The 27,872-nt window shown below is 42.1% G+C and overlaps 1 protein-coding gene across 1 annotated transcript in view; it reads right to left on the bottom strand.

Annotated features, from left to right (window-relative positions):
* Positions 1-27,872, bottom strand: part of SPOCK1 (SPARC (osteonectin), cwcv and kazal like domains proteoglycan 1) — a 313,109-nt gene that overhangs the window by 37,826 nt on the left and 247,411 nt on the right. The window lies entirely within an intron of this gene.

Raw genomic sequence — 27,872 nt, 5'->3', positions numbered from 1 at the left:
GCCTTTTTATACTGAGATAGCATAGCCAGAGAGAAAGGACAGGGAGAGGATGTGGAGCACAGCGCACATGTAAGCCATCCAAGGAATGATAGGGAAGGAGAAATAAGAAACTGAGGTGCACTGGAGGACAGGAGCCCAGCTTAGGAAGGAGGATAAAGTCTTTCCTTTTGTTTCTGTTTCATTGCCACCCCACACTTTGCCTCAAATCTCATTTTCTCATTGATTTTTCCAATTAAAATAATCAGCTACATCGTTAATTATAATGTCAACAGTTCTTGAGAGAGAGTCAGCTGGAGTCCTCTATTTCCTCTTTAATTCAGACTCCCAAAGTTCCAGCAGCTCACAGCGAGGCAAAAAACAGAGAGGTAGGACTTGCAAATTGGTAAAATCGAGAAAATGACATTATTCACTTGCAAAGTTATAACTTTTCACAACTTTCTCTTCAGCAAAATGAGGACAGGACTGGGTACTGCAATCTGAATGCCTACCTTGCTTGCCCTTTTCCATACTGTGAGGTTTTCACATCAGCAGCAAATCTTGGAGGGAGCTTCCCTTCACTGTTGTCTCTTGCTCCCAATTTATTTGTCTCCTGGCAGGTATCTGTCAGTTCCTTAAGTATGCCATTTATTACAAGGCTTTTAAAAATCTTTTCTGCACATCTCTGGTTTTATTTTACTGTGTCTTCCCAGACTCCTTGAACAGCATTGGTAAGAGCATGTTTGCACACAAAGTTATTTAGGGACAGGAAAAACCACATCTGCTTCCTTCAAGAACAATTCCATGTGCAGAAAAACCCAAGGCTATGCTATGTTCTCAAGGAATTTTCAGAAAGTTAGCAGAGTAAGCTGTTAGAAAGTGCTTTGGGGAAAAGTTTCTTGATGTCTTGATGTTTAGAACTAGGCTACAGTGATGCTTATCTGCATACCTATGAGACAGCCAAAACACCAATAAGCCATTGCTGGAAAATATGCTTCAGTATCATTCTGAGAAGAATATAAACATCTAGATCACAAGCAGTTTTAAGAGAGAAACTAGTTGCTTTGAACTTCTTTCTCCCTTACAAGCCTGTTTCTCAAGACTGCTGACCTCTAGATATTACCTAAATATCACGGAAGTGTTTCTGTGGTTATTCTGTATTTAAAAGATATGTGGAATCAGCCTCATTCAGGTTGGAAAAGATTCCTGGGATTATCAAGTCCAACCACATACCCTGCTCTACAAAGTTCACCCCTAAACCATATCCCCAAGCACCACATCTAAATGACCTTTAAACACACAGGGATGATGACAACCACTTCCCTGGGCAGCCTGTTCCAGTACAGTGCTGGGGGACATGGGTTAGTGGTGGGGTGGCAGTTTTGGGTTACCAATTGGACTTGATGATCTTAAAGGTCTCTCCCAACCAAAACAATTCAGTGATTCTAGAGACAAACACAGCACTACCACTGCAAGAGGTGCCTGACTTATTTCATTCTATTGGGTCAGTGAGGTCCATTCAGACCATCCCTGTTATTATGCACATTTTATTCTCATCCCCAGAATAATACAAGGAGGGTGCCAACATTCAGTTCCTCAGAATCCAGAATAAGCAAAGCAGGTAGCAAGAGTGTGCAGGCCTGCACACAAACTGCATCCACTGACAGGTTAAGCATGGTCTAAGCCAGAGTCAAAGTTTGTGTGTAAGGCTGTATGGGTACCAGCATACAGAGCCCATCAACAGAGAAAATGGAAGTGAAGACTAAAATCACTCAGGGAGCCCAACATAGAGAGAAATTTGGTTATACTTTGCTTGTTCTTTACCTCCAAGACCTGCCCTGGTGACACTGATCAGGCTCAGAGTGACAAAGCTATTGGTATGGCTTTCTTAAATGCACACACTGAAGCTCTGTGATCTTTCCTGCAGTTGCAGGTATGTGAAGCACCAAATGAGATGAGTGCCAGTTCCTACATGGGGAGTGCTCAGTCTTCAACCTGAGCATGCAAACATGGAGCAGCACAATGCTGCAATGGTAGGTGTAGTGGGAAAGTAGTATTTGATTCTTTCCAATTTCTTGCTACGATCATCAACATAAAATCAATTTATGCTGCGACAGTTTCAGTTCTCATTAAGATCTCTGTCACAAGGAGGAGGATTTTAATCCCCCCTAAAGACTTGAAGAGACAGAAGAATAATATGCACTAAACACATTATACATTCTCTAATATGACCTTTTCATGGTTCTTCAGCTTGACTGCTTGGTCACTCCTGTCCTTTGGCTGCCTTGATAATCTGAGAGGAACAGGGTGAATGGTAAATAATCAAAACACTGAATCTTTAAAAGGTTAACTTCATACTGCAAGTGACTCTTTCATAGGTATTTATAACCAGTACATTCATATTCTACAACCCAGAAAAAAAGCTAGGAAGAAAAGTAAATGGCAGACTGTGACTATTCTTGTGACAGGGATAAAAATTCCTCAGGAAAGGAGTAAGATGGCTGTGTGAGAGGTACTAATTTTATTCTGCTAATAGTTCACATGTCTTTATGCTGTGGGAAACAATCTACTTTTTATGGAGATATGGGAAGTTTTAGTCACCCTTAAAAGGTTTGAGAGCCTCAAACAGAGAATGGTTTTGAAATGGAAAGTATATTATGGTTCAGTGCTAACCTCTTCCTGCTCTTGTGTTTTCTGGACTTTTTTTTTTTCATATGAAACTTAGAAAGTACTAAAAAGTGAAGCTAGTACAGAGTACTTTGTAAAATAAGTGGCAGGTAATTCTCTACCCTCATTACCATTTTAAGCTGACATTAACTGCAAAAAGGACCCAAGATGATGCAAGAGAAGTGGGGACAGCAAGTACTGAGAGAAACTAGGGAGAAGCCAACCTATCCACTGAGGGAAGGCATGGAGCAAATGTGGAGGATATAACCCAGCACCTGAATATATTGCATTAGAATTACAGAGTCTCCTTTGGACTTCACAATGCTGCCTTCTCATTATTTTCACACAGGTAAACACAAAAGTTCTCCCAGGAAAAAGGATGGGGAGACAGGTTAAGAAAGGAGGTCAGTTCCTGAAATGATTTCTGTATCAGTAGCAGAATTTTTTTTTCCTAAGGGCAGGACAGGGAGTATAGAATATCACATGGAGTGAAATGTACCCTCACAATGCACTCTTGGGCATACAGCAATAAGGGAAGGGCACTACAGGTGTCAGATGAGTTAATTAAAAAAAAAAAAAGAAAGTCCCTACAACACAAAGATGTAAAATTTTACCATAGTTTGCCTTCCTTTCAGGGATATTCTTAGAAACAAAGAACAAAACCAAAGACCCAAAGGCTAGAGATCTCCTCTCTAATGGGATTTTAGAGAGAGTCCTCTTATACAGAGAGAAATACAGCTCTGGCTGGAAGGGGTCTTTGAAAACCAATATCCTACTCACCAGGTTAAAGCATTCAAGTATTTATGTGGCTTCAGGTTGCCCCAGGGGAGGTTTAGATTGGATATTAGGGAAAAAAATAGTGAAATAGTGGTCAAGCACTGGAACAGGCTGCCCAGGGAAGTGGTGTGGAGCCACCATCCCTGGAGATGTTAAAAAAAATGTATAGACATGGCAACCTGGGAGATGGTTTAGTGGGCATGGTGGTGATGGGTTGACAGTTGGACTTGATGATCTCAGAGGCCTTTTCCCAAATTAACGATTCCTTTTGTGTGGGCTGGGGAGTCTGAGGCACTGCTGTTTGTCAGAGAGCTAGGCTCAGAAGTTGCTATGAAGCTCTAGTGCAATATTCTAGCAATTCATCCTAAGAGAGGTGGGTAGGGGTTATCACATAGCTGAAACTCTTCAGTGAGTTAACTTTCTGCTTCTGTGTCTGGGAAGACTTTCAGAAAGGAGAAAGAACCCACACCCAGCAGACTGAGAAGCTACTTGCTATTCCCTACCAAAATGGCAATAATCTCTATTGCTTTGTAGCCTATGAAGCAATAAGGAGCTGCTAAGATTAATTAAACTCTGAAGGGAGGCTGAAGTGTTTAATCCATCACCAGCACTGTTGATTTCCACTATACCACTCACAGAGATTATTCTATGGCAATTCATGGTACAAAGCAAGGCATCTATGCTATAGAAAGGGCAGAGCCAGTCCATTCTTGGATCTCTAGTTCCAGCTCTTGAGGACCTGCTTTTTCCACAGCACCTGAAAGCTGTTCATTGACTGTTGTCTGACTGTTGTGGGTGCTCAGCACTTCTGCAAACGAGGTCTCCGAGTTTCCAATCAGGAACCTGGAAAATCAGAGGGCGCAGTGAGCGACCCTTGGTGAGCAATCTGGTGAGGAAGATGGGCAGTGCTACAAAGGAAAGCAGTGCCAGGAACTGCACAAGGATTAATTTCTCCAGGGCAGCACACATCAGCTGCTCTGCCTATGTGATTAGGGTTTTCTGTGTGTTTGTGGGGTTTTAATTCCCCCCCTCCCCCTTTCTTTTCTTCACCCTTTGCAATTTGCTGCTGCCTCTTGTGCTCTGCAGCTTTGGAGAAATAGAATGTTGTCTCCTGTCCTATGCAACCTGACACATGGCCAAACCAGGAAGAGTTTGTACTGAATGAGAAAAATGATGCTAAATGGTAGGGAAATGTGTAATTAAAAGCTGTTATGACATTGGACAAGGAAAAGGGGGTGAATGAGTCCTATCTGAAAGATGGGCTTGGTAACCTCGCTCACTTTCAGGTGTACTTTGACAACCAAACAATTATCTGAGACTAATTTCAATTGTCAATGGTTTTAAAGCCACATTCAGGAAGCTTCAAAAGACACTTCTCTGGGAAAAAAGTGAAAACATGATCTTGCATAATTCCCAGGCTGGTGACATTCAAGTGTGAGATGAGAAGAGAAACACAGTAATAAACCTTTGAATTCCTGCACAAACCCTGCATTTGTTAATGGCAGGTTTGTTCTTGCATTCCATTCTAATAGTGGTTAACAGGTATCTTCAGGGCAGCAAGAGGAGCAGATCACACAATTATACCCCACTCTAATTTCCTAAGGTGGCCATTTAGAGAATCCTAAATATCTCTAATAGCAATGGGAAGGGTCACCCTTCCTATGAATGGTGTGAACTGAACTGCTTTATACTCCTGTTCTGCCAGAGCTGGCTTTATTTCTGTTGAAAGGGGGAGACCATCAAGCTGTGAATACTCCAGGACAGGTACTCCATTGATATAAATCAGTAGTGACTTTAATGGAGCTATGTGGATTTATAGTGGGCAGAAATCCTGGCTGGCTGATTGTCCAGAGTGTTAAAGCAGCTGACAACTCCACCACTTGGAGAACTCCACTGAAAATAGGTATTCCTTACAACTTGTGATTTTTGGCATCTGCCAGACCTATATGTATTGTACAAGTCACTAATACTGACAGATTTAAAGTCTATTTGAGGTAGAACAATCATGACAAGGAAAGAAAGAAAGAAAGAAGTTCTCTGTGATGATAATACCACTTACTGTATGCCATAAATGTTAACTACTAAAAGCACTTCAGTGAAAAATCATTAATTTCCTTTCATGACATGGTCAGGCACGACTTCTAGCACATGGAAGTGAGAATCATAAACTGCAGCTTTTTGGAACTGATTTCCTCATACTTCATCAGAGACCATCAAATGCTATTTCAGGAGTAATTTGAATCACTGATGTGGTCTGTGCAGGAGCTAGTTCCATCTCCTTGATAGAGAAAGATAATCTATCACAACACTGACAATGCACAGAGCAACTATGAACTATCCTTGGATGACTGGGGAGGGACTTTTTAGGATATCAGGTAGTGATAGGACTGGGGGGAATGGAATGAAGCTGGAAGTGAGGAGATTCAGGCTGGATGTGAGGAAGAAGTTCTTCCCCATGAGAGTGGTGAGAGCCTGGAATGGGTTGTCCAGGGAGGTGGTTGAGGCCCCAGCCCTGGAGGTGTTTAAGGCCAGGCTGGATGAGGCTCTGGCCAGCCTGATCCAGTGTGAGGTGTCCCTGCCCATGGCAGGGGGGTTGGAATTGGATGATCCTTGTGGTCCCTTCCAACCCTGACTGATTCTATGACTCCAGTGCAGAAGAGCAGGAATGGAGATTTGCTTTTGTGTCCTTGTGCTGGAGCAGCACCCAAGGACACTTGAACTTGCATTTGAAGGGCATATGAGCAGGTTCACCCTGAGCAGAACAGAAAGGAATAATGGGCATCTTCTGAGACCTAGGGAGACAATCAATTGCCTGGGGACCAGAATGGTAAAAGATAAAATAATATGGATGGGGTGATCACACCAGATTCATTTAGCTCTGTGATGGTGGCCAATGTCCAGTAAGAGCATAGAGTTGGGCCTCTCCAGAAAGCTCTTGCAACTTCCCCTGTTTTTTTTTTTTTTTTTTTTTTTACTATTTAGAGCAGAAACAGATTAAAAATGTGAACATAAGGAAGAAATGCAGATGCAATGACAAGGTGTCTCTGAAGTCTGCTAGAACTGAAATGCCTTTTGTAAGCAAGTGGAGTTACACACAAGCAAAATCATTGCTAGCAGAAAATCCCTAATATCACAGGAACTGACTGCACTCCTGGGGAGAAAAGGATGACTGCTATTATTATTGTTGTTATTATTATTATTTGGAACACAGTTTCTGTGCTGGAAAATGGAGTTTTTTGAGATGATCAAAATAATTTACAAATTGAGATTGACAAGCTGAAATGCTGAAATTAAACACATTCATTTCCAAGCAATGTCTCTGCTTCAGAATCTGTCAAGTTTCATTTTAAAAGAGTTTTTTTTTAAAAGGTCTTTTACTTTACCATGAAGAATTACCCCCGCAACTCCTGACTTTCCAGTCCAGTCAGTAAACTGAAAAATCAATTATTTGCACAGTACTGGTTTGGGGGAAGAAGGTCAGAAGAGAAGACAAGCACATATGAAAGTCAGTGGGGAATCAAATGGAGAGTGAGAGAGAATAACCACAGGAATTTATCCATAGGGCTGACAGAGCCTTGTAAAAGCAGACTGCCATTCCTAACTTACATCTAGAAATGTATGGGGAAAGAGAGGAGAAGAAACTTTGCTGGAAGCAGAAAAGCTGGCAAGCATCACAGCCACGTACAGAACCTAAGCACTGCGACTTGGTAAGAGGGCAGATGGGCTCTGTGAACAGTATTAACACTTCTCAGCAGAGGACAGCCACTTAAAAAAGTGAGGGAGAAGTTGGTCTCTGAAGTCTAAAAAGAAATGAAAAGCTTATGCATGACACAACAGTCCCTGAAGCAAGGCAAACGTCTACACAAGAAGGGCCTGAGCAGAAATGGGAAGAAAGCTGCCTGACAGCTCAGCCAAAACATCTTTCTACAGAGGAAAGCAATTCCTGTGTTGGAAGGAAGCTGAGCCCAGCAATTAAAGCAAGAGCTTTAAACCTCTGCTAGAGGTTTCCTGAAGTATGTTCTATGGGTCCCAGAACGATGTGCATTTATTTACCTGCGCATAAAACTGAACCCCTAAGGCAACACCAGTTTGAATCCATTAGCATTAGCAAGGTGCCTAAAGGACTCAGAGCTGGCACAGAGTGTTAAAGCCCCACAGCACTGGTGAGTGCCACAGCATGGCAGCAAGGGGAACCAGATGAAGGTGGTATTCAACACCCAGACTGTGCTTGCTTACACTAGGACTACACAGGTTATCTGACAAGAGTGAGGGAGGAAGCACTGCACAACACGTTTAATTGGCAAGGCCATGTAGCATTCTTCCAACCCAATTTCTTTATGAAAACAAATCATTTTGCACAGATTTGCATGTTACTGACATGAGAAGAGCCTTACCAACAATACAAATTACACTTCACTTAGATTTTGCTTATTTCCCTGCTTTCATTTATTATCTAGGTCCAGAGGAGGCTGTGAAGATAATCAGAGGGCTGTACCACCTGTTGCATGAGGACAGGCTAAGAGAGTTGGGGTTGTTCAGCCTGCAGAAGAGAAGGCTCTGAGGAGACCTGATAGCAGGCTTCTAGTCCATGAACTGGGGCCTACAGGAAAGATGTGAAGAGACTCCTTCAGCAAAGGGTGCAGTGATAGGATCAGGGGTAATGGGTTTGCACTGAAAGAGGTTAGATATAGATTAGATGCACAGAAGAAATTTTTTACTTTGAGTGTGGTGAGGCACTGGAATAGGTTGTCCAGAGAATTTGTGGATGCCCACATCCCTGGAAATGCTCAGTGCCACACTGGATAGGACTCTGAGCAACCAAGTCTAGTTGAAGGTGTCCCTGCCCATGGCAGGGGGTTGGAACTAGATGATCTTTAATGTTCTTTCCAACCAAAACCAATGTATGATTCCATGGATTAGTTGGTGAGTGACCATCCTCATGCCTGATCTCTCTGCAGAGACATGTACAGAGAACTTTTCATTGTGGCATCGATGCCACTCCTCATCCTTGCTAAAGTACCTGGAATGTGTATTCAACACAGTCATCTGTGAAATAAAGCAAGTTAAGTTTAACTTTGCATCTGGATATTCTGGAAGAAGAGAAGCCATTTGCAGGAGCCCAAGGCATTTTGTTCTATTAAAATAAATTTCCTGATAGCATCTAACACTGTAACTGCTCTGCCCTGCAGCATCAAGACCACTCTGTTCTCACTGGAATGTGTGCACCCAGCTCCTTTGTGAGCAGCAATCTAAATCTGAAGCCAGCCCTTTGCAGCCACTCTTAACAACCTCCCTATACAACCAGCCAGCTGGATGGATGTCTCCTGACTGCTTTCTTCTCCTCTTATTCATTGTGACCTACAGCTAAGGATGTTTTTCACACTGCAGACCCATGGCAAAGATTCTCATAATCTCGTTAAAGGCTGGCATACTTGACTTGCAATACAGAATCCTGCATTTGTCTCCTCAGGGAAATAAACAGTTTTAAAGAGTCTTTGGACTTCTGAAATGACTTAACCAAATACAATGGCCACACTAGTAATAACTGAATCAGTTTTCTACTTCTGACAAAAATGTCTACAGTGAGGAATTTGGATTTTATGTGCTCTTACACAAACCCGTCTACAGCTTTATTTTTTATCGCTCACATGTTCTCAAGGGAAGCCAATTTCTCTTTCAAGCAGCAGTGACTTTAGTAAGTCAAAGCATCCAATTGCTAGAGGAGGGTTTACTTTACCTCTCATCACTGAAAGCCTGCTGTGGAATACAATCTGTTTGCAGAAGAGCAAAGAGGTGAAGGACAAAAACAAATGGCAATTACTCAAAGGCTGTGAAGAGCTTGGAGAGTGCTATTCTCTCGCATCTGAATTAGGATAAGAAAATACACCAGTCAAAATACACCAAGGAAAATGCTCTACCATTGAGCGTACTGACATTTATCATGCTGTCATCTAGAACATGAAGCTGTAATATAACAATGTAAAATATCTGCATTAATGACTGCTTTTTAAGAGAGACTGCACCGGTTTGTGAGCTCTGCTTGAGCACAGGAAAAGACTTGATGATATATTCACAGTTTGCACTGATGAACACAATTCCATTATTTCATGACTAAAAATTTCCTTGCTACTCTCAATCCCTTGCCATACCAGTAAAATGAGTTTCTGAACTTTCTCCTTGACTATCTACTTGAAAAAATAACTGCTTTTGCAAATAAATTCATGCAACACCTTTCTTAGGGATTCCACCAGCCTGAGATACAGCACATTCAATCCATATTCATCCGTTTGAAGCAGCAGGAGAAACCAAACATAGCATTTTTCACTCTCCATGCTGCTAGGGAAGCACTGTCTTCAGCCCAAGAGTTGGTCATGCAATACTTTCATATACACAGCAACTCAACCAGGAAGAACTGGTCTTTTACTTAGGCATACTGCAGGTTTTCCAGTGGGTATACTATAATGTTGTCTGAGGTTACCAAGTAGCCACAGACAAACCTTTAGAACACATGTAGCAAAATCTTCTGCAGACTACAGGTGGAAGAAAAACCACAGATATGTTGATAAAATTATTCAACATCAACAAATCAAAATGTAAACATGCCTAGGACGTGGTTGCTTTTTGCCATGATATGAAAACATCCTTACTCTTGATTGTAAGTTTAATGCAGGAGCTACTCTGTGGGCCTCCACTTGTTCTCAGGGCACGGTGCACAAGCTCAGGCTTGCTTAAAGCACAGGCTCATTCCATCTAATTCAGCTTCTCAAGGTCAGAAGGAGGAGTTTGTTTTTCTACCCTTGCTCTTAACAGTGGTGTGCAGCATGAAATAGCACCACCACAGATCAGCATGTTCTGAATTTCTTCTGAAATGCAGACTTGATAATTAATCTGCTTCTCAGAAGCTTAATATATTGTTTTCAGTTGCATCTTCTTTACTGTGGCTCTTTTATACCTGTGCTTCAATTGCACACAGCATCTTTCCTTTATTGAAGGCTGCAGTTAATCAGTTGGGTTCCATAAAGTACCACATAAATTCTGTTTTATGAATTCTTTGTCTCAAGGATGTAGCCAAATACCTTGTGCCTCAAGACTCAGTGGGAACACATCACCTTTGGAGAGCCTTGCAAAAGTGTGATGGAAATTACAGCAGTCCAAGACCAGAAACCCCTCAATCACCTTTGCTATGGTAGTGTTGGTAATGAAAAAATAGAACTTAGTGATGTTTTACAGACAGGTCTCAAAAAAGACAGTAAGAACCAGAGACAGAAAATCAGTCTGGGTACATGAGTGGATAGATGTTTGCAAGGCTGCCTTTGCAACAGAGGAACTTCAACAATGTGAAATGATGCCATGAACTCTCATTTAACAAATCTCTTACAAGCAGCAGATATCTTCCCCCTTTCCTCAAATTCCTCATTCAGTTTATACCCTGAACTATATGACTAAAAAAATATCTCTATGATTGTATACAATAAGATTCTTTTGGAGTAAATGCATACCGAAATAATTGCCTGAAAGATCTATTTGGTCTATCATTTAAATACCTCTAATCAGGCTAATGTCTACTCTAAAGTGGCTCTAAGACACCTTTCAAACAGCCCTGCAGCATTAACTTTTAGAACCTATATTCACAGAATCATTTTGGTTGGAAGGCCCTTTAAGATCATAGGGTCCAAGCCTTATCTAACTCAGCGCTGGTGCTACACCACATGTCCCTCAGCACCACATCTCTGCTTCTTTTGAACACCTCCAGGGATGGGGATTCAACCACCTCCCTGGGCAGCCTGTGCCAGCAGCGTTTGAAAACCCTTTCAGCGAAGCAATTTTTCCTCATGTTCAACCTGAAGCTCCCCTGGTGCAACTTCAGGCCATTTCCTGAGACATGGGCTGTCTTGTTTTTGTACCAGGCACAAAGGAATCAGTGCCAGGAGTGGCTTAGCTCTACCTCCTGTTTCATCTGGAAATCATCTCTGATGAATACTGCTGAGCCACATTTGCAGAAGTCTCCAGGCAAGGTCTTACCGCTGCTGTGTGAAGTATTAGTGGTATTGCTGCAACTGCCTCTCCTGACATAGTCAAGGATTATTGAAGTCCCTTCCCCACATACAGTTATTCAGCAGGCAGCCAGCACACTGAAGTCATTTTCTCCTTTAGACATTTCTAACCAAAGCTCTCTTAGATCAAAGCAGATGTTCATAGTGCTAGACCCCAAGTGTATAATTACACACTTTGTGTTAATGAACTTCTTCCCATTTCTGTGGCTCCAGTTCTCAAGGACATCCAATTGAAAACACAAAACTTTTTTTTAAAGAGACATGAAATACTGTCCAGTGTTTTTGCAACCAACTTAACTTCTTCTTATGAAAACAAAACCTGAACAGATAACTCTTCCTCCCACTTGCCTCTTTACTGGAAAATCTATTTTAATTATTTGTTGCCTTCTGGCTAACAGCATTCTCCAATGCAGTTGCTGTATATGCTATATAGCAGTCACCATATGTCTTTCCCCCTCATACATAAAAAAACCCAACAAAAACCAAAACTCAAAACCCTTAAAAATTATATTTGCTACTAAAAAAAATAAACAACCCTGTGCTTTAAAAATTCTGATCTGATTTTTTGGGTTTTTTTGGTTGTGAATTTCTTGTTTCTTTATGGGATTTTACTAACTTGAAGAAAGTGATTCATATATAAGCTTCCTTTAACCATCTTAAATGTACAAAGGTGAAGATTAGCATGAAAGATTTTTTTATTTAAAATGTCCAGAATGACAGTGTTAATATATACAAAGGAAACATGATGATAACTTCATAACACTGGTTGGTTTTGTGCTTTTGACAGCTTCCCTGCTGCTCATCAACACAGCAAATTAGAGCTAAGGTCCTTCATCTGAGACACTTCCTGCAACCCTTCTCCAGCTCATCATGCTCAGAGGAAAGGACTGCAAATGAGGGAGGGCTTTGCAATGTTACACACATCAATGTCACAGAGCTTTGGAACCATAGGAGCTCACCTTTTCTGTATGGCATCAGCTAGGAATAGTTATTGGGTTTCATGCAAGGAAAACTCAAGATCTGCAAAGCTTCCCTGTGACTTGACTATTTTTCAGACCCTTTAGCTCTTACAGAAGCATAGAAGGGTTTGGGCTGGAAAGGACCTCTGAAGGTCAGCCAGTCCAGCTCCCCTTGCAGTAAAAGCAGGGACATCCTAAATTAGATCAGGTTGCCCAGAGCCCTGTTGAGCCTCACCTTGAATATTTCCAGAGATGCAGCCTCAACTACCTCCCTGTTCCAGTGCCCCCCACCCTCATGGCACGCTATACTGGTACTTTGGCACTGGGACATCTGGAGACAAAGCTGTTCCTGGGGTTTTCTGGATTCTGTTTCAACTGAGCACACCTCAAGCAGAAGCTACCTTAAAACAGAATGAGGCACCTTCTGTAGGTAATTATTTTCTCAGCCACACCTGATTATAATACCAGAGATGTATTATGCTTGAGAAATCCTTAGGTATTCCCTTTGCACAGTGAGATACTACTGAGACCAGCAACTATGTACCACAATTGTTTGGAAAATCACAGAGAGATATCTATGTTTTTTTCTTCTCATTTTACAGTCCCCAAATGAAGCCTAATTTTGTTTGCCTCTGTTAAAATGCTCAGGGAACTGTTTGTTCCCCTTCTACTTTTTTTTTTTTTTTTTTGCATCTTTGCCTCTCCAAGTCATTTGTAACCTTTTCAAGAACTTAAAGCCTAAACCTGAATTTGAATTGTGAGTGATCAACAAGGCATTTGTAACATGCAGCTCAGTGCCTGAAGTGACTGTGACATGATCTTATTTCACCCAGTTTTCATTTTTCCTGTTGACAGAGGTTGTCTGATAAGTGAGTACTTGCTGTTGTAGACCATACTTAGCATTTAAACCATAAGAGAATCTGCCTGTTGTCTGTGCCTGATAACTCCTGGGCCCTGACTATCGTTGTAAACACATTGAGGATACATCAAATTACCTTCAGACAAGCAAGATGGAGCCAAGGCCATAATTTATCAAACCCAAGAATACAGTGACATCATTGCAGAAAGTAGATTCTCAGAGAGGAAATTCCACTGCTTCTGCAGGAATGTATCCTTCTAAACAATTAGTCATGAAATTCTGCTTCACTTAGTGCAACACAATATTGTGATTAAAGCTAAGCAGGAAAATCCTCACACAGTAAATGTTACTTGGACATACTCTCAGCCACTTTCCATGTCACTGGTAATTAGAAATATTATAAAGAGACGCCTGAATGTTTTGTTGGGACTGAGCTTTTGTAATTGAGCCCCAGATGCGTCCAAGCTAGTGCCAAGGAGATTTCCAGAGAGGCTGGACACCTCAGGGGAGGCTAACCTGCCCTGTTAAGTGACCAGTCCCAGTCTTCAGAGTTTGAATTGCATCTGAAAATATAACTGAATAGGTACATTTTAGCATTTGGGACACAAAGATCCCATGCTGCTCACTTAGAGGCCTCTCTGGCATTAGCATTTATATTTTTGTGTGTGTTACAGGATATTTTTGAGTTTTCTCTGTGGATGATGGGCTCTTGTCTGACAGAGATGGACTTGAGCCAAATTGTTCAGATGTTAATAACTCACAAATGCAGATCCTGATTCTCATTCCAGTCCATCTCTAAGGAGAGACATCTGCTTTACAAGAAGCAGATAACATTATTTTTGATTTCTAAAGAGTCCATTAAACTGAATTACAAAAAAGGGGGGGGGGGGGGGGCAATTCTTCAGAGGAAAAGGAAAGAAATGTCCCTGTTGGGACAGTGAAAGCTGTAAAATATATAAGCATGTACATCTGGAATGAATTGGTGATATCTCAAATCCCATCTCCATTCTTCAGCACTGATAAACATTGAATTAGTTTAAAAAATCAGAAGGAATTGGACAAAAAAAGTAACAACTCTATGGAAGAAACCCCAATTAATCTCTGGTCTATACCCTTAGAATGACTTTACCAAAGTCATTCTCAACACTGTTGATGGAATTATTTCTGATTTACGCTGGAGTAATCAAAGATGGAATTTAGTCCTTAAAGCATCAAAGGAAAAAAAACCACCCAAACCAGAAAAAAAACCCAACCAACCAAAAGCCAGAATAAAAGCCATATTAGAAATGCATTTCACTAAAAAGTCTGGGTTGCATTTTTTTCTCCTCACACTAGGGATGCTTGTAGCTTAACACTGCAGCGATAAGCACCATCATTTATTTCACTGCCAAGCTTCTGGAGACTTTACCAACTTTTTCATGTATTAATTGTTAGGAAAACGTTCCCCCAAAATGCAGAAGTCAATATCAACGAAGAAAAAGAAAAATATATATAAAACCAATCTTATTTGTTTTTGTTTATGATGAGAGAGATTTTAGTGCTCTAATTACCATTATCAATGCACAAACACCTGCTGTTCCTAGACAGTGTTTCTATTAACCAGTGTGCCACTTCAGTGCTTTTCCTGGTGGCAATCTAAAATCAAATTATTTCTTGTCTGAAAATTGTTACTTGCTGGTGTGTTCACTATGTCTGTCATCTTCTAACCTTTGCTTTATGGAGAAGCCCCCAAATCAATAGCCACTTGAACATTTTGTTTAATGAGTCTTCATGAAACCCTGATTACCACTGAGCTAGTGTGTCTTGCTGTGTTTGGAGGGTTTATGCACCCTGCTTGCATTTGTATCCTTGCATATCAAAGTGGGAAGCGATCTGCAGGGTCAGTGACACAGCTTAGGAGCTGTGACCAGTTCAGATTTGGGTTTGCTAAGCCAGGTGCCTCTAATGGGGTTGTCCATGCTAGGAACATCAGTTCCTCTCCAGCTCACACCAGCTGTGTGGCCTCTGAGCTTTGGGCTTCCAGCCACCCCACTGTGCTGTGCACTGTCCCTGCAAGGCAGCCACTTCCAGTGCTGGTCTGACTCAGTCCCTCACGCATGCTCCATGTGCTGGAACAGACCTTGCCTGCTGCAAATCTGGAATCTCCATAGCAAATTTCATGTGGAATCCAGCAATCCACAGCTACTGTTTAGATGAGTGAAACTCACCAAATCAATTTGTTTAATGAGAAGGACTTGGGGGTGCTGGTGGGTGAAAAGCTGGATATCAGCTGGCAATGAGCACTGACAGCTCAGCACCAACTATGTCCTGGGCTGATCCCCAGCAGCGTGGGCAGCAGGGGCAGGAAGGGGATTCTGTCCCTCTGGAGTCCTCAGCACAGCACAGACAGGGACCTGCTGGAGCAATGCTGGGAGGGATGGAAACCCTCTGCTGTGAGGCCAGGCTGAGAGAGTTGGGCTTGGTCAGAAGGCTCTAGGGAGACTTTCCTGAGGCCTTTCAGTAATTAAAGGGCTGCTCAGAAAGCAGTGTACAGACAGTTTAGCAGGGCACATTATGACAGGACAAGGGGTGATGAGTTTAAACTAAAAAGGGAAGATTCAGACTAGATATGAGGAAGGCATTTTTTAAAATGAGAGTGGAGAAACACTGGCCCAGGTTGCCCAGAGAGGGCAGGGTAGATGTCCCATCTGGGGGGCTCTGAGCAACTTGATCTAATTGAAGATGTCCCTGGTTACTGCAAGGAGTTGGACTAGATTACCTTTAAACGTCCCTTCCAACCCCACCCATGCTGTGATTCTGTGATTTCTATTTTAGGTGGTGACCACTTCAGGGCTAGGAGTGAAAGCCATACACATTGATCAGCCTTGGGTAATAGGATAGTTATAAATGACAACATAAGGACTTATGAAGACATATAAGGACTTACCTCAGCTACAGAGAGCTGCCAGAGAAGTAGCACAGCCTTAAAGGTTTTCTTTCACAAGATTTCAAAAGGATTAAAAAAACCCCAAACCCCACAACCTACTGTTTTTAACATAATTACACCATGACATGGTTATTTTTATGCAGTTCCTGTTTCCCACTGCTGTCTGGGATTAGTCTTTATTTAGCAGTGATGAAGAGTTCTGTCTCCTGTCCTGCTTCAACCTCAAAAAATCCTGACAGGAGTTCTGGCTGCATGTTAATCTAGCAGCATGTTACCTTGTTAAAGAGATGCACTTCCTAAATGAGCAAATCCTCCTGTCAGTGATTTTTCTACTACAGTCGATATCCTGCAAGAAGCAAAGTGAACACTGCATTGCTTCTAGTGCTGTCTTGCTCCTTTCTGTCACTTTTGCCTCTAAAGCAGAAGTTATCTGCTCCATTCTGGAGCCTGCTGTAATTTAATCAAGTTCAAGGAAGATCACAACAAAGTGACAACTAGTCACTGGATGGTATCACCCTTAACTTGTTATCCCTCTGGGGTTTGGGATGATCTGTGCTGAGTTCTGAAACCTTAGAACCAGCCCAAAATTCCAAACAACTTCTCCAGGGAACAATTCTTTCTCCTTTTTGAGATCATGACAAAGCAGACTTCACATACACAACCAAATGCTTTCTGTGCAAAATTGTTGAAAGGACAGAAAATATTTTAATTTATACTTCTTGTTAAGAAAGTATTGAGGCCTCATAGGTGCAAACCTGAATTTATTCTTCAAGCCTAACAAAGCTTCTTGGACAGGCAACTCTCCTGCACAGCTCAGCAGGCTGAAAATATCTATTTCATTTCTGTTGTATAAATACTTTGCACATACCATTCAAAACCTCAGTATGTGCAGAGTGAATGGTGGCAAAAAAAATCCACTAGCATTTGTTCAAACTGGAAAGTGGGTTTTGATATGATGTTTGCAATCTCTATAGTTTTACTCTGTGATGGTTTGAGCCCTTCACCTGTACCACTGTGATTGTCACACAACGATGCTTGTGTTTGTGAGAAAGGAGTTTCAACTAAAAGAGGGAAATTTAGACTAGAAAGAAGGAAGATTTCTGTTTTTTGGTTGGTTTTTTTTTTTTTTTTTTAATGAGGGTGGTGAAACACTGGCCCAGGTTGCTCAGAGGTTGCCACATCCCTGAAACATTCCAGATCTGGCTGTCTGGGAGTCTGAGCAACCTGTTCTAGTTGCAGATGTCCCTGCTGACTGCCAGGGGGGTGCGGACTAGGTGACCTTTAAAGGTCCCTTCCAACTCAAACCTTTCTATGATCCTATGCTTTTACTAATCTGGCTTGCAGACGTTCTATTTAACATAACAGTCCTACAAACCCACAAGTTTTCCCAGGAGCTATGTATATGAGAATGTGCAGCTTTTCCCTTTGTTCTGGTGAACAAAAGGAAGATACATGTGTGGTCAAGTAGCAGAACAAAACATCTTTGGCAACCATCACTTTGCTCTTTCTTCTGACCCTGACAAGAACTTAATTTTGCTGCCTTAGTCTTGAAGCTTTTGAGAGGAGGGGATGATGGAACAGCCATTGATGAAGAGCAAAGGTTTCTGTTCTCACCTGCTTATCACTTTGTTTAGTCAAATATTAATTGAGTGTAGCTACTTCACTACTCACAGACAATATCTAGCAGAAATGAGAAGAGTTACTCTTTCATGTTTTTGGGAGAAGAAATAATAAAGACTGATCCTGCTTATGTGAGAGCTTGCAGGCAAGGTGGTACCCATAATTATGATTGTAACGATTTACAGATACTACATAACTCATTTACTTGTGTAAGGTAAAATTATCATATAACAAAAACCTGAATTGCAGTATTCATACAGAAAATTTTGAAGTAAAAATATCAGATCTCTATAGTTTAGAGCAAATCATCCTGCTCTTTGCTGCTGAAGTCCAGAGAAGGATCAGGGCAGGGTATGGAACACACATCACTCTGTTCCATGTCCTCGTACCTGCCCTGCACTGAAAGTTACTCTTTGTTTGGAACAAACAATTTCTCCCCTGTAAAACAGTTAAAAGCCCTCCTAGGTTTGATAAAGTGAAGTTTTGAAATGCTTGGTAATCTTAATTTTAGAATGTTTTTGGTTTACCATTCCCAGAGCTTGAGACTCAAATAGGCCATTTACAGATGTACTTTAAAATTCACTATCAGAGTCTTTTTTTTCAAAGCCACAAAAGAAAAATTTCCTGGCAAATCAAACCTGGGAACCCATTTCAACTCAAGCATGTTCATGACACACACTTCATCTTCATAAACTTTAAAACTCTGTACTCTGCAGTCATGAAAACTTGTGAATAGCAGTTTGAAACTGAAATGTTTGCTGAAACTGACTTTCAAAGGAAGACTTAGTTCCAAGACTTTAAAATCTGAGTTGTCAGTCACTCAGGTGCAAGAAGCAGTCCGGCTCACGTGGGAAACAAGACTGTGATTTCTTCAAATGAACTTCTTACCTTGAGGGCTCTTTATACAGAAGAAGGAAACATTAGACCTTCTCATCCATCACATACAGTAGGGCTGGCAGTTAAATGCTACAATTCATATCCTAAACTACACCCTAAACAAAGTGCATTTGTGATGGAGCTTGCCAAGACCTCTTCCTGTAACATTTAAAACCTTCTCCTGGTTCCCTTTATAGTTTAAACAACACTCAATATAATTGAAGACATTTCCTTCTGCCTAGTGACTTTTCATTTCCCTTATCCAGATAACAGCATTTTCTTAGAAGTTGCCTTGGGCACTTCTGCAAGGTCAGAAAGACACAATGCACAGAGAGGGCTGAAACTGCTTTGAATTACTGCATCCATTCATGCTCCAGTGGCTCTGCAACCCTGATGGCAACAAAGGAAGCTCCCTGTGTTGGGAGTATAGCACTCAACTTCTTAGAAAACAGAGAGTATGTCATGCTGTTAGACATTTAGCATCCTGCCTGAGCTGCTACAGCACTGACACCCAACAGGGAATCACACAGGTATGGGGGAAGCCAACGGACTCACGTTGCATGGACGCACATTTGCCAAGAGATGCCCTGAGCTTCAGGATGTTGTTTTTTTGGTAGAATGACCTACACCTTCAAAAGAGAAATCTCTTCCCTTGCCAGTAGGTTCTGAAGGACTAAACTTGGTTGTTTCTTGTGTGAAGCCCTTTGTTTACAGAGGGGTTTTAGAAGCTCCTGATAGCGTCAGAGGAAGTTATGCTTGATGAGAACTCTCACTGGTTGTAAAATCATAACATCGTTTTGGTAGGAAGAGATGTTTAAGACCATTGAGACCAACTGCTAACCCAGCACTGCAAAGTCACCACTACAGCTGTCCCTCAGCACCATTTCTACACATATTTTAAGTCTCTCCAGCAAGGGGGACTCCACCACATCACAGAGCACCCTATTCCAGGGCTTGACAACATTTTCAGTGAAGGAAATTTTCCTAATATCCAACCTATACTTCCCTTGGTACAACTCAAGGCCATAACACTGCAGAGGTTTTGGAAAGAGGTACCTGAAAAGCATGAGCAGACAGGACTTTGTGTCTTACATAACTTACAGTACTTTTCTTTTTTTGCAATGATAGCCTTATTAATTTGCTAGTATTAAAGGGGGCATACGCTCTGAAAGGGCAGCAAACCTCAGGGCAGATTACAGCTCAGCCTCTGTCTCTGGGTGGCTGAGTTGAAAATCAGCAGCTACCAAGGAATCCTTTCACTAAGCTGGGATACTGCTGTGAATAATGAAGCATACCAAGTGTTTTGATAAACCAGAGGAATCTAAATGGGCTTCAAAACCAGAAGAGAAAAAGCATTAGGGCTCGTCCTCTCCTCCAAAATCTTCCATTAGTACCCTGGCAGAGTCCTATTTTTCTACCTCTCTGACTCAATATTCCATTTCAGAAAATGAAGAACGTGATCCAGCCATCTCCTCAAAGATTTTACCTTTATGGTAGAGAGATTTTATTGTTGCATTTGCCATTAGTGGCAATAATTCTGGGTGTAGTTTTCCTTTGCTCACGTTTGTATTACTTTATTAACGTCTTCATAGCACTATAAAAGGAATTCCAATTCTTAACACAATTATTAGTCTTGATTCCTGTGCTCAAAGCAGAGATGGTTTTGAAGGAGCCCAGGAAGGAGGAGAGGATACAACTCAGACACTGCAGTCAATTGTTACCTCTGAGCACATACACTTAGATTGCTTTTGATGCTGCTGCCAATTTTATTCACCAGTGTATAGAAAAAAAGGTCATGACATTTAGAATTACAGCACTCTGGAAATTAAATGTTCCTTTACATTTTTAATTTCTGACAGTAATTTATTACAGAATAATATTTGAATATGATTGAGTGAATGTGTAAAGATTAATGCCAACTGTCTTTAAATTGGAAGTTCACAACCACATACATTTAACCTTGTTGTATAATAGGCATGCAGAAAAAAAAAGTTTATGTGGTGGCTCTAAGAGCTGCATTTCCATTTTGCTGGAAGCAATTGCACTGTAATTCTCCTTAGTATTTTTCCACTGACATGCCTGTATGAGGCAGGAGGTTTAGCTCTCTATCATTTTCTCCTTAAGATTATGCTGCTTTTGAATGGATTTCCCAAACCTGGCAACTAAATAAGGAGCAGAAACTGAGTCCCCACTGGCTGTGCAATTCTTTCATACACATTTTCATGTGAGAAATCAGACTATTGATTTTTATACCAATTCAGCAATATTAATGATCCTATTGGACTAGATGAGGAAAACAACTTTGCAAGCAGACTAAAGAAAACACTGAGGTTCCAAAGAACCAAAATGCTAAGCCAGAAGCTCCAAACACAGAGGTCTGGAGATTTGATGGAGGGGAGATCAAGTGCTGCCATGGCCAGGCTTCAGGGGACTGCCATGTGATTGCTTTGTACATCTCACATGTCAGCTCAGATACTACTCAAGGTTTATTTCTCCAAAGCCAGGTGATGCTACTTGCTGAGCAAATAAAGGAATCTCAGGAAAGGCAGTGCTATGGGAAGTGTTTCTGCTCAGCAATTAGGATTCATCATTCTCCCATAAAGCTAAGGAGCTGGCTTCCCAGCTGGAAAGGGCAGACACACAATATGGAATCCCTTTGCAGATGTGGCTAAAACTGCACCTGGGTAAAACTGCTACTGGTATACAGAATTTACTCATACTGTCTCATGGAAACTCCTGGGAGCTCCTTGTTAAAACACTGATAAACTCAGAAATGCTCAGTTTGAGACCCTGTGTGATGGTTTGAAACTGTCTTTTTAATTTTTCCTTGCAAAGTTCAGAACAGAGAAAGTGAAAGAATGTAAATAAGTCACTATTGGGTGTAAGAAAGCAAAATAACGATTGTTCTAAACACTTCCATTGGATAGATAGAAATGTTTAAGAACTATTACCCAAAACAAAGTAGGCATTCGGCACATTCTGCGTTCGGCAGTGGGGGCAGTTGCTGGGCTGTCTGGCTGCTGTTTTCTTCTTCTCTTCTGGCTGAAGATAACACACTGACCTTGGCAGCTAAGTTAACAACTTTCTGCTTAACTAACTCTGCTTCTCTGTCCAGGGGGGTCTGGGGGGGAAGCTCCTGGGAGAGGGAGGCCCCCTTGGGGGGAAGCAAAGGGAGATCGATTGTGCTTTTTCTGTTGATTGTATATATTTGTGAATGTTGTGAATTTTGTATATTTGTACATATTCATTGCATTTCATTGTAGATTTTAGACTCTGCTTGTAAATACAGCTTTTCATTTGCTTCCAGACTGAGCTAGCCTGGTTATTGTTGGTGGGGGGGGAATTTCAGCTCACACTGACACACTTTTTATTTTTGGCGCCCAACGTGGGGCTCGATTGCTTGTTTGATTTATTTCTGCTCAGATTAGGAAGCAAAATGAAGCTGTTTTGGATTCTGAGTCATTCTATTTCATCTATTATCGGTGCAATTATCTACAGATGGGCCATTTCTTGCATGATAGACAAGATTGTGAGATATGTGGCATATAAGTCATTTCTTTGGGTTAAGAACAAGTTACTGAATGTTGGTGAATTCTGTTGTGGTCTTATTGGGCTAAGAAGCTATGGTAACTCAACTATGGATCTGCTAGCAGACACATATGAGTTTGTTACTCCTCTTACAACTACAGAGGGTCTTTGGAACCAGTGGTACCCTAGATATCTTGTGCTTGCCTTAATTTTGTTGCTTCTTGGAATAATCATATGGCTACTGATAGCACTGTGTCAAGAAAGACATAAGGCTACTTGCTCTTCCAACTCTGCTCTGAATGTGAAAACCAAGCCAGTAAATTTGGTGGCCACTGTAACCAGAAAGCGTAAAGGAGCTGCAGGAGGAGATGCAGATGGAGATGAGGGTCCTTCTACTCAGGGTCCCTCTGTTAAGAAAGATCCTTTTAATGAGGAAGAGAGGGTTAGCCTTAAAACTCTGGTAGACCTCTTGAGACCCCACATGGATGATGGAGATGTAGGTCAGGATGTAGACCCTGGTAGATTAGCAACTGCTGGCAGAGCCTCTGAACTCAAAGAAATTCAACGGAGGATTACAACAGGATTATGGGGACAGCAACCTCAGGATGATGATGATGATGATGAGGATGACATACAGTCAGCTAATGCACCCAGACAGGAAATTAGACATGTGAGGAAGGATTACATCAGAGGAGATAATGAGCCAGTCCTGTCTTGGCTAGCCAGGTGTTTTGATATGGGAGCCCCAGCATTGGTGGTAGGTGACAAGTCGGCCTCTCAGTTGGGGATGCTCTCAAAGGATACAGGCATAGACAGGCATCTAGGCAAGTGCATTGGGAAAGTTTCTCTGTGGGCACGCCTCCTACTGGCAGTCTCGCTGAGGTACCCCAGCAGAGATGATTTACCATGGAACCCTAAGCCTTGGACCACAATAGCTGAGGGAATCAAGCTCTGAGAGAATTTGCTGTGAGAGAAATAATATATGGAGATCATAAGACTCTGAATCCTGATGAAATTCCTGTTGGAACAGGCCTTGCCAAAAAGCTCATTAAGCTTGCTCCTCCTAATTATGCCACTATTCTGGCAAGCAGGATTGTGGCAAGAAATTATGGTGGAGTGCCTCCTACTGTTGGCCATTTCACTGACCAAATGAGGCAGTTGGAGGATAGTCTTGCACGTACTTCTTTGGTTTCAGCCATTGAAACTTTGTCTGGAGGAATGAAGAATTGCATGAAAGAGCTGAAGGAGGAACTTAAAACCTCCATATCCAACTTGATGAAGGGGGATGATTCTGATTCCTCTTCCACCAGATGGATACAAGTTTCAGCTGTTAGGAACAGACGTGCTCCAAGGAGGCCAGTCCAGAATAGGTCAAACCAACACAGACAGCAGAGGCAATCACGTGGCAGTATCTGGATAACTCTGCGTGATCAGTTTGGTGAGAACATGAACAGATGGGATGGTCAACCAACTTCTGATCTTTTCAAGAGGTTACGGGAGCTGCAGAGGGGCAGATCCCGAGGTAGCAATACCAGGAGGGTAGCTGTCGCTTCCTCAGTTTCCCAGAACAACTCTGATAGCTCCAACAGTGATCCTAATTCTGATGCTGGACATTGTGCCAGCTGTACATGTGGAGGTAATCCCCACCATTAGGGGTGCCCTGCCTTCCGCCAGGGGGAGGTAAGGGATAATGGAGATAACAGAATCTATTGGGATGTGTACATCCAGTGGCCTGGCACTTCAAAATTTCAGAAGTACAGGGCCTTGGTTGACACAGGAGCTCAGTGCACCATAATGCCATCAAATTATCAAGGGGGAGAATCTATAACCATTCAGGGAGTCACTGGTGGATCTCAAGAGTTGTTTAAAATAGAGGTTGACATAAGTTTAACTGGGAAGCAATGGAAGAAACATACTATTGTAACAGGTCCTAATGCACCTTGTATTTTGGGAATTGACTTTCTGAGAGAAGGGCGTTTTAAAGACCCTAAGGGTTACAAATGGGCTTTTGGAATAGCAACTGTAGAAATTGATGGAGGAAAATTGAAGTTGTCCATTAGACCTGAGCTTTCAGATGAATCTGCAGTTGTGGGACAACATGAGATAGAGGATGTGAAGCTGCCGGTTGCTTCTCAAACTGTGCATCACAGACAATACAGAACCAACCGTGACTCTTTGGTGCCCATTCAAAACTTGATTCGTCAGTTGGAGAGTCAGAAGGTCATCAGCAAAACTCATTCACCTTTCAACAGTCCAATCTGGCCTGTGAGAAAGCAGAATGGAGAGTGGCGTCTGACAGTTGATTTCCGTGCCTTGAATGAAGTAACTCCACCCATGAGTGCAGCTGTACCAGACATGATGGAACTCCAATATGAGCTGGAATCCAAGCAGGCCAAATGGTATGCTACCATAGACATTGCTAATGCTTTCTTCTCTATTCCCATAGCAGAGGAATGCAGGCCTCAGTTTGCTTTCACCTGGAGAGGCATTCAGTACACATTCAATCGTTTGCCCCAGGGGTGGATTCACAGTTCAACCATCTGCCATGCAGTGATCCATGATGCTTTGGAGAAAGGTGGAGCTCCAGAACACATTCAGTTCATTGATGACATCATTGTCTGGGGTGAGAGTGCTGAAGAAGTCTTCGAGAAAGGTAACAAAATCCTTGACATTCTCTTGCAAGCTGGTTTCGCTATCAAGCGAGACAAGGTGAAAGGACCTGCCAGAGAAATCCAGTTTCTGGGAGTGCGGTGGCAAGACGGTCGCCGTCACATCCCAATGGATGTGATAAACAGAGTCTCCACCATGGCAAATCCCATCAACAAGAAAGAAACTCTGCGTTTCTTAGGCATAGGGGGATTTTGGAGACTGCACATTCCTGGATACAGTCAGATTGTGAAACCTCTATATGATGTGACTCGAAAGAGAAACAGTTTCCAATGGGGTCCTGAGCAACAAGCAGCCTTTGACCAGATCAAGCGAGAGGTAGTCCAAGCGATGGGTCTGGGACCTGTCCGAACTGGTCCAGACATTAAGAACATTCTGTACACGGCCGCGAGTGACAATGGTCCAACCTGGTGCTTATGGCAAAGAGCTCCAGGGGAGACACGAGGACGTCCTCTTGGTTTCTGGGGTCGTGGCTACAGAGGCTCAGAGGCAAACTACACTCCAACAGAGAAAGAGATTTTAGCTGCTTATGAAGGAGTGAAAGCTGCTTCTGAAGTGATTGGAACTGAGTCACAACTTCTTCTAGCTCCTAGATTGCCAGTTCTGAATTGGATGTTCAAAGGCAAAGGTTCTTCACCACATCATGCAACAGATGCTACCTGGTCTAAGTGGATGGCTCTGATAACACAGAGAGCTCGAATGGGAAATCTTGAAAGGCCTGGTTTGGTGGAGGTGATCACAAACTGGCCAGAAGGCACAAGCTGTGCTAAGCCTCCAGAGGAGAGAGTAACTCGTGCAGAGGAAGCTCCTCCTTACAGTGATCTGTCTGATGATGAAAAGAGATATGCTTTGTTCACAGACGGTTCCTGTCGTCTGGTTGGGAACAAGCGGAGATGGAAATCTGCAGTGTGGAGCCCAACGCGCAGAGTTGCAGAAGCGAGAGATGGAGAAGGAGAATCCAGTCAATTCGCAGAGGTAAAAGCTGTCCAGCTAGCTCTTAACCTAGCTGAACGTGAGAGATGGCCAAAGCTTTATCTCTACACCGACTCGTGGATGGTAGCCAATGCCTTGTGGGGTTGGCTGAAAGACTGGAAGAAGAATGGCTGGCAGAGGAAAGGAAAGCCAATCTGGGCTGCAGATCTGTGGCAAGACATTGCTGCTCGCATTGAGAGAATCCCAGTGAAAGTGAGACACCCTGTTACACCCAGGGGGTCAACTGAGGAGAGAATGTCTGAAGAAAGGAAGCTGAGGAAGTAAGTTAAAGGAAGTCTTTAACTGGCACATTCAAGGATCCAGAAGAAAATTTAAAAGAGAACAATTAAAAAGCTCTTTTGCTATTATTTGATTCTCAACACCAAATCCTTTTATGAGCATTTCAGCACCTAACCCCAGAAAGCAACAGAGATCAAGGAAGACCTTATACTGTAGATGGCAGAATTGAGATATTTAACATCCTTGTCACCAGGGCAATGGTAGGACTGTTAACTCAAGTTTGGCCTCTCAAGAAAGCCTTCAGGAGAGTTGCTCTGCAGATCACCCAATCCATTAAATTAGTGCTTTGTTGGCTGGAGTTAAAGTTTTGAATCAAGCAAAACAAAAGCCTGGGTTTCAGAATACATATACCCTGTCAAATTGCATTTATCAAGATAAGGGCTATTAGAATCTTTTTTCTCTTGTGTGAATGAAATTGTAAGCTTAAAATGTCACTGAAGATTTATTAACCTGATACTCCCTATGATAAGGGCAAAGAAACAGAAAGGGCAAAGACAAAGAAATATTTCTTGTAGGCTGATAAGGGCTGCAAGAAATAGAAAATATGAATAAGGCAATTTATCCATGGGCACACTCTAACCAAAAGATCCAAACCATGTAAAGCAATATTACAATTATATGCTGATTGCAGAACCTTGCCATCCAAAATACTTCACCTAAGTTTGATATCTATGCAGAAATAAAAACACCTCTGTAGTTTGCAAAAATTGGAATAAATCTAAATTTTCAAAATCTAGGGGGAGAATCACTTCTTGGTCTGGAAAGTGGAGAGAGGCCTAAGGTGAAACTGCCTGAGAACATGGTGTGAGCAGGATGAGCAGTGTTTTCAGATGAACTGCCCAAAGGATGTGTTGTTTAAACTTATTTTTCCTTTGTTTTCTTTTTCCCATTTCTCTGCCTCTTACCATCAGAACATGTCCACAGTGAGAAGGACCAAGAGCAAAGAGAGATTCTCTAATATTTTGGGTCAAACAGACCATTGTTAAAGCTTCATCCTTTTTCATAGTCCATGTGGTGCACATGGCAAATAAACACATTGCACTGCTTGATGTGACAGAACAAACCCTGCTTAAGTTAATCACTTTGGCTTTGGGAGCTGTTGACAGAGGAGCCCAGCAGCTGTCAGGGGGTTGACTCTCTTAGCACCCTCCTAGGAGAAAGGGGACAGCCCAGTACTCAAAAGCTGGTGAGCATTTACTTCACCACATCTACACTCACACCAAGAAACCACAGCCACAACAACTCTTTTCCCTTCCAAAAGGGTTTTCTTCAGAGTAAGGTGGACACTCTTAGGCAGAACTTGGCTGTGGAGCTTGCCCTGCTGCTGCACTTCTGCTTTCAGTCAGCCTTTCTTGCAAGAACAAATTCCCTTTGGATGGAGTCACTCCAAGACAGCTTGTGCTTACTTCCTTGGAAAGGACCTGAGGGAGTGAATTATCTCACCAGGCTTTCAGACCTAAACAGAGAACTCACTGGGGAGCTGGCAGGGAAAGTGGCCATTTGTGCTCAGACTCCAACCATCAGCATTATCTTACACCACTTGCAATCAGCTTGTGGTTGAAACAATTTCATATACAGATGCAGTTATGAATTCCTCTTTAACGTAGATGTGACTTCCAATGACAATGTTAATAACAACAGACATAGTAATTCAGATGCCAGGTAATACACAGGTGCCACATTAAATGACC

Source organism: Indicator indicator, chromosome 18, assembly GCF_027791375.1.
Source record: "Indicator indicator isolate 239-I01 chromosome 18, UM_Iind_1.1, whole genome shotgun sequence".
NCBI classification, from domain to species: Eukaryota; Metazoa; Chordata; class Aves; order Piciformes; family Indicatoridae; genus Indicator; species Indicator indicator.
The sequence above is the reverse complement of the archived record's forward strand: the minus strand, read 5'-3'. Positions and strand labels throughout refer to the sequence as shown.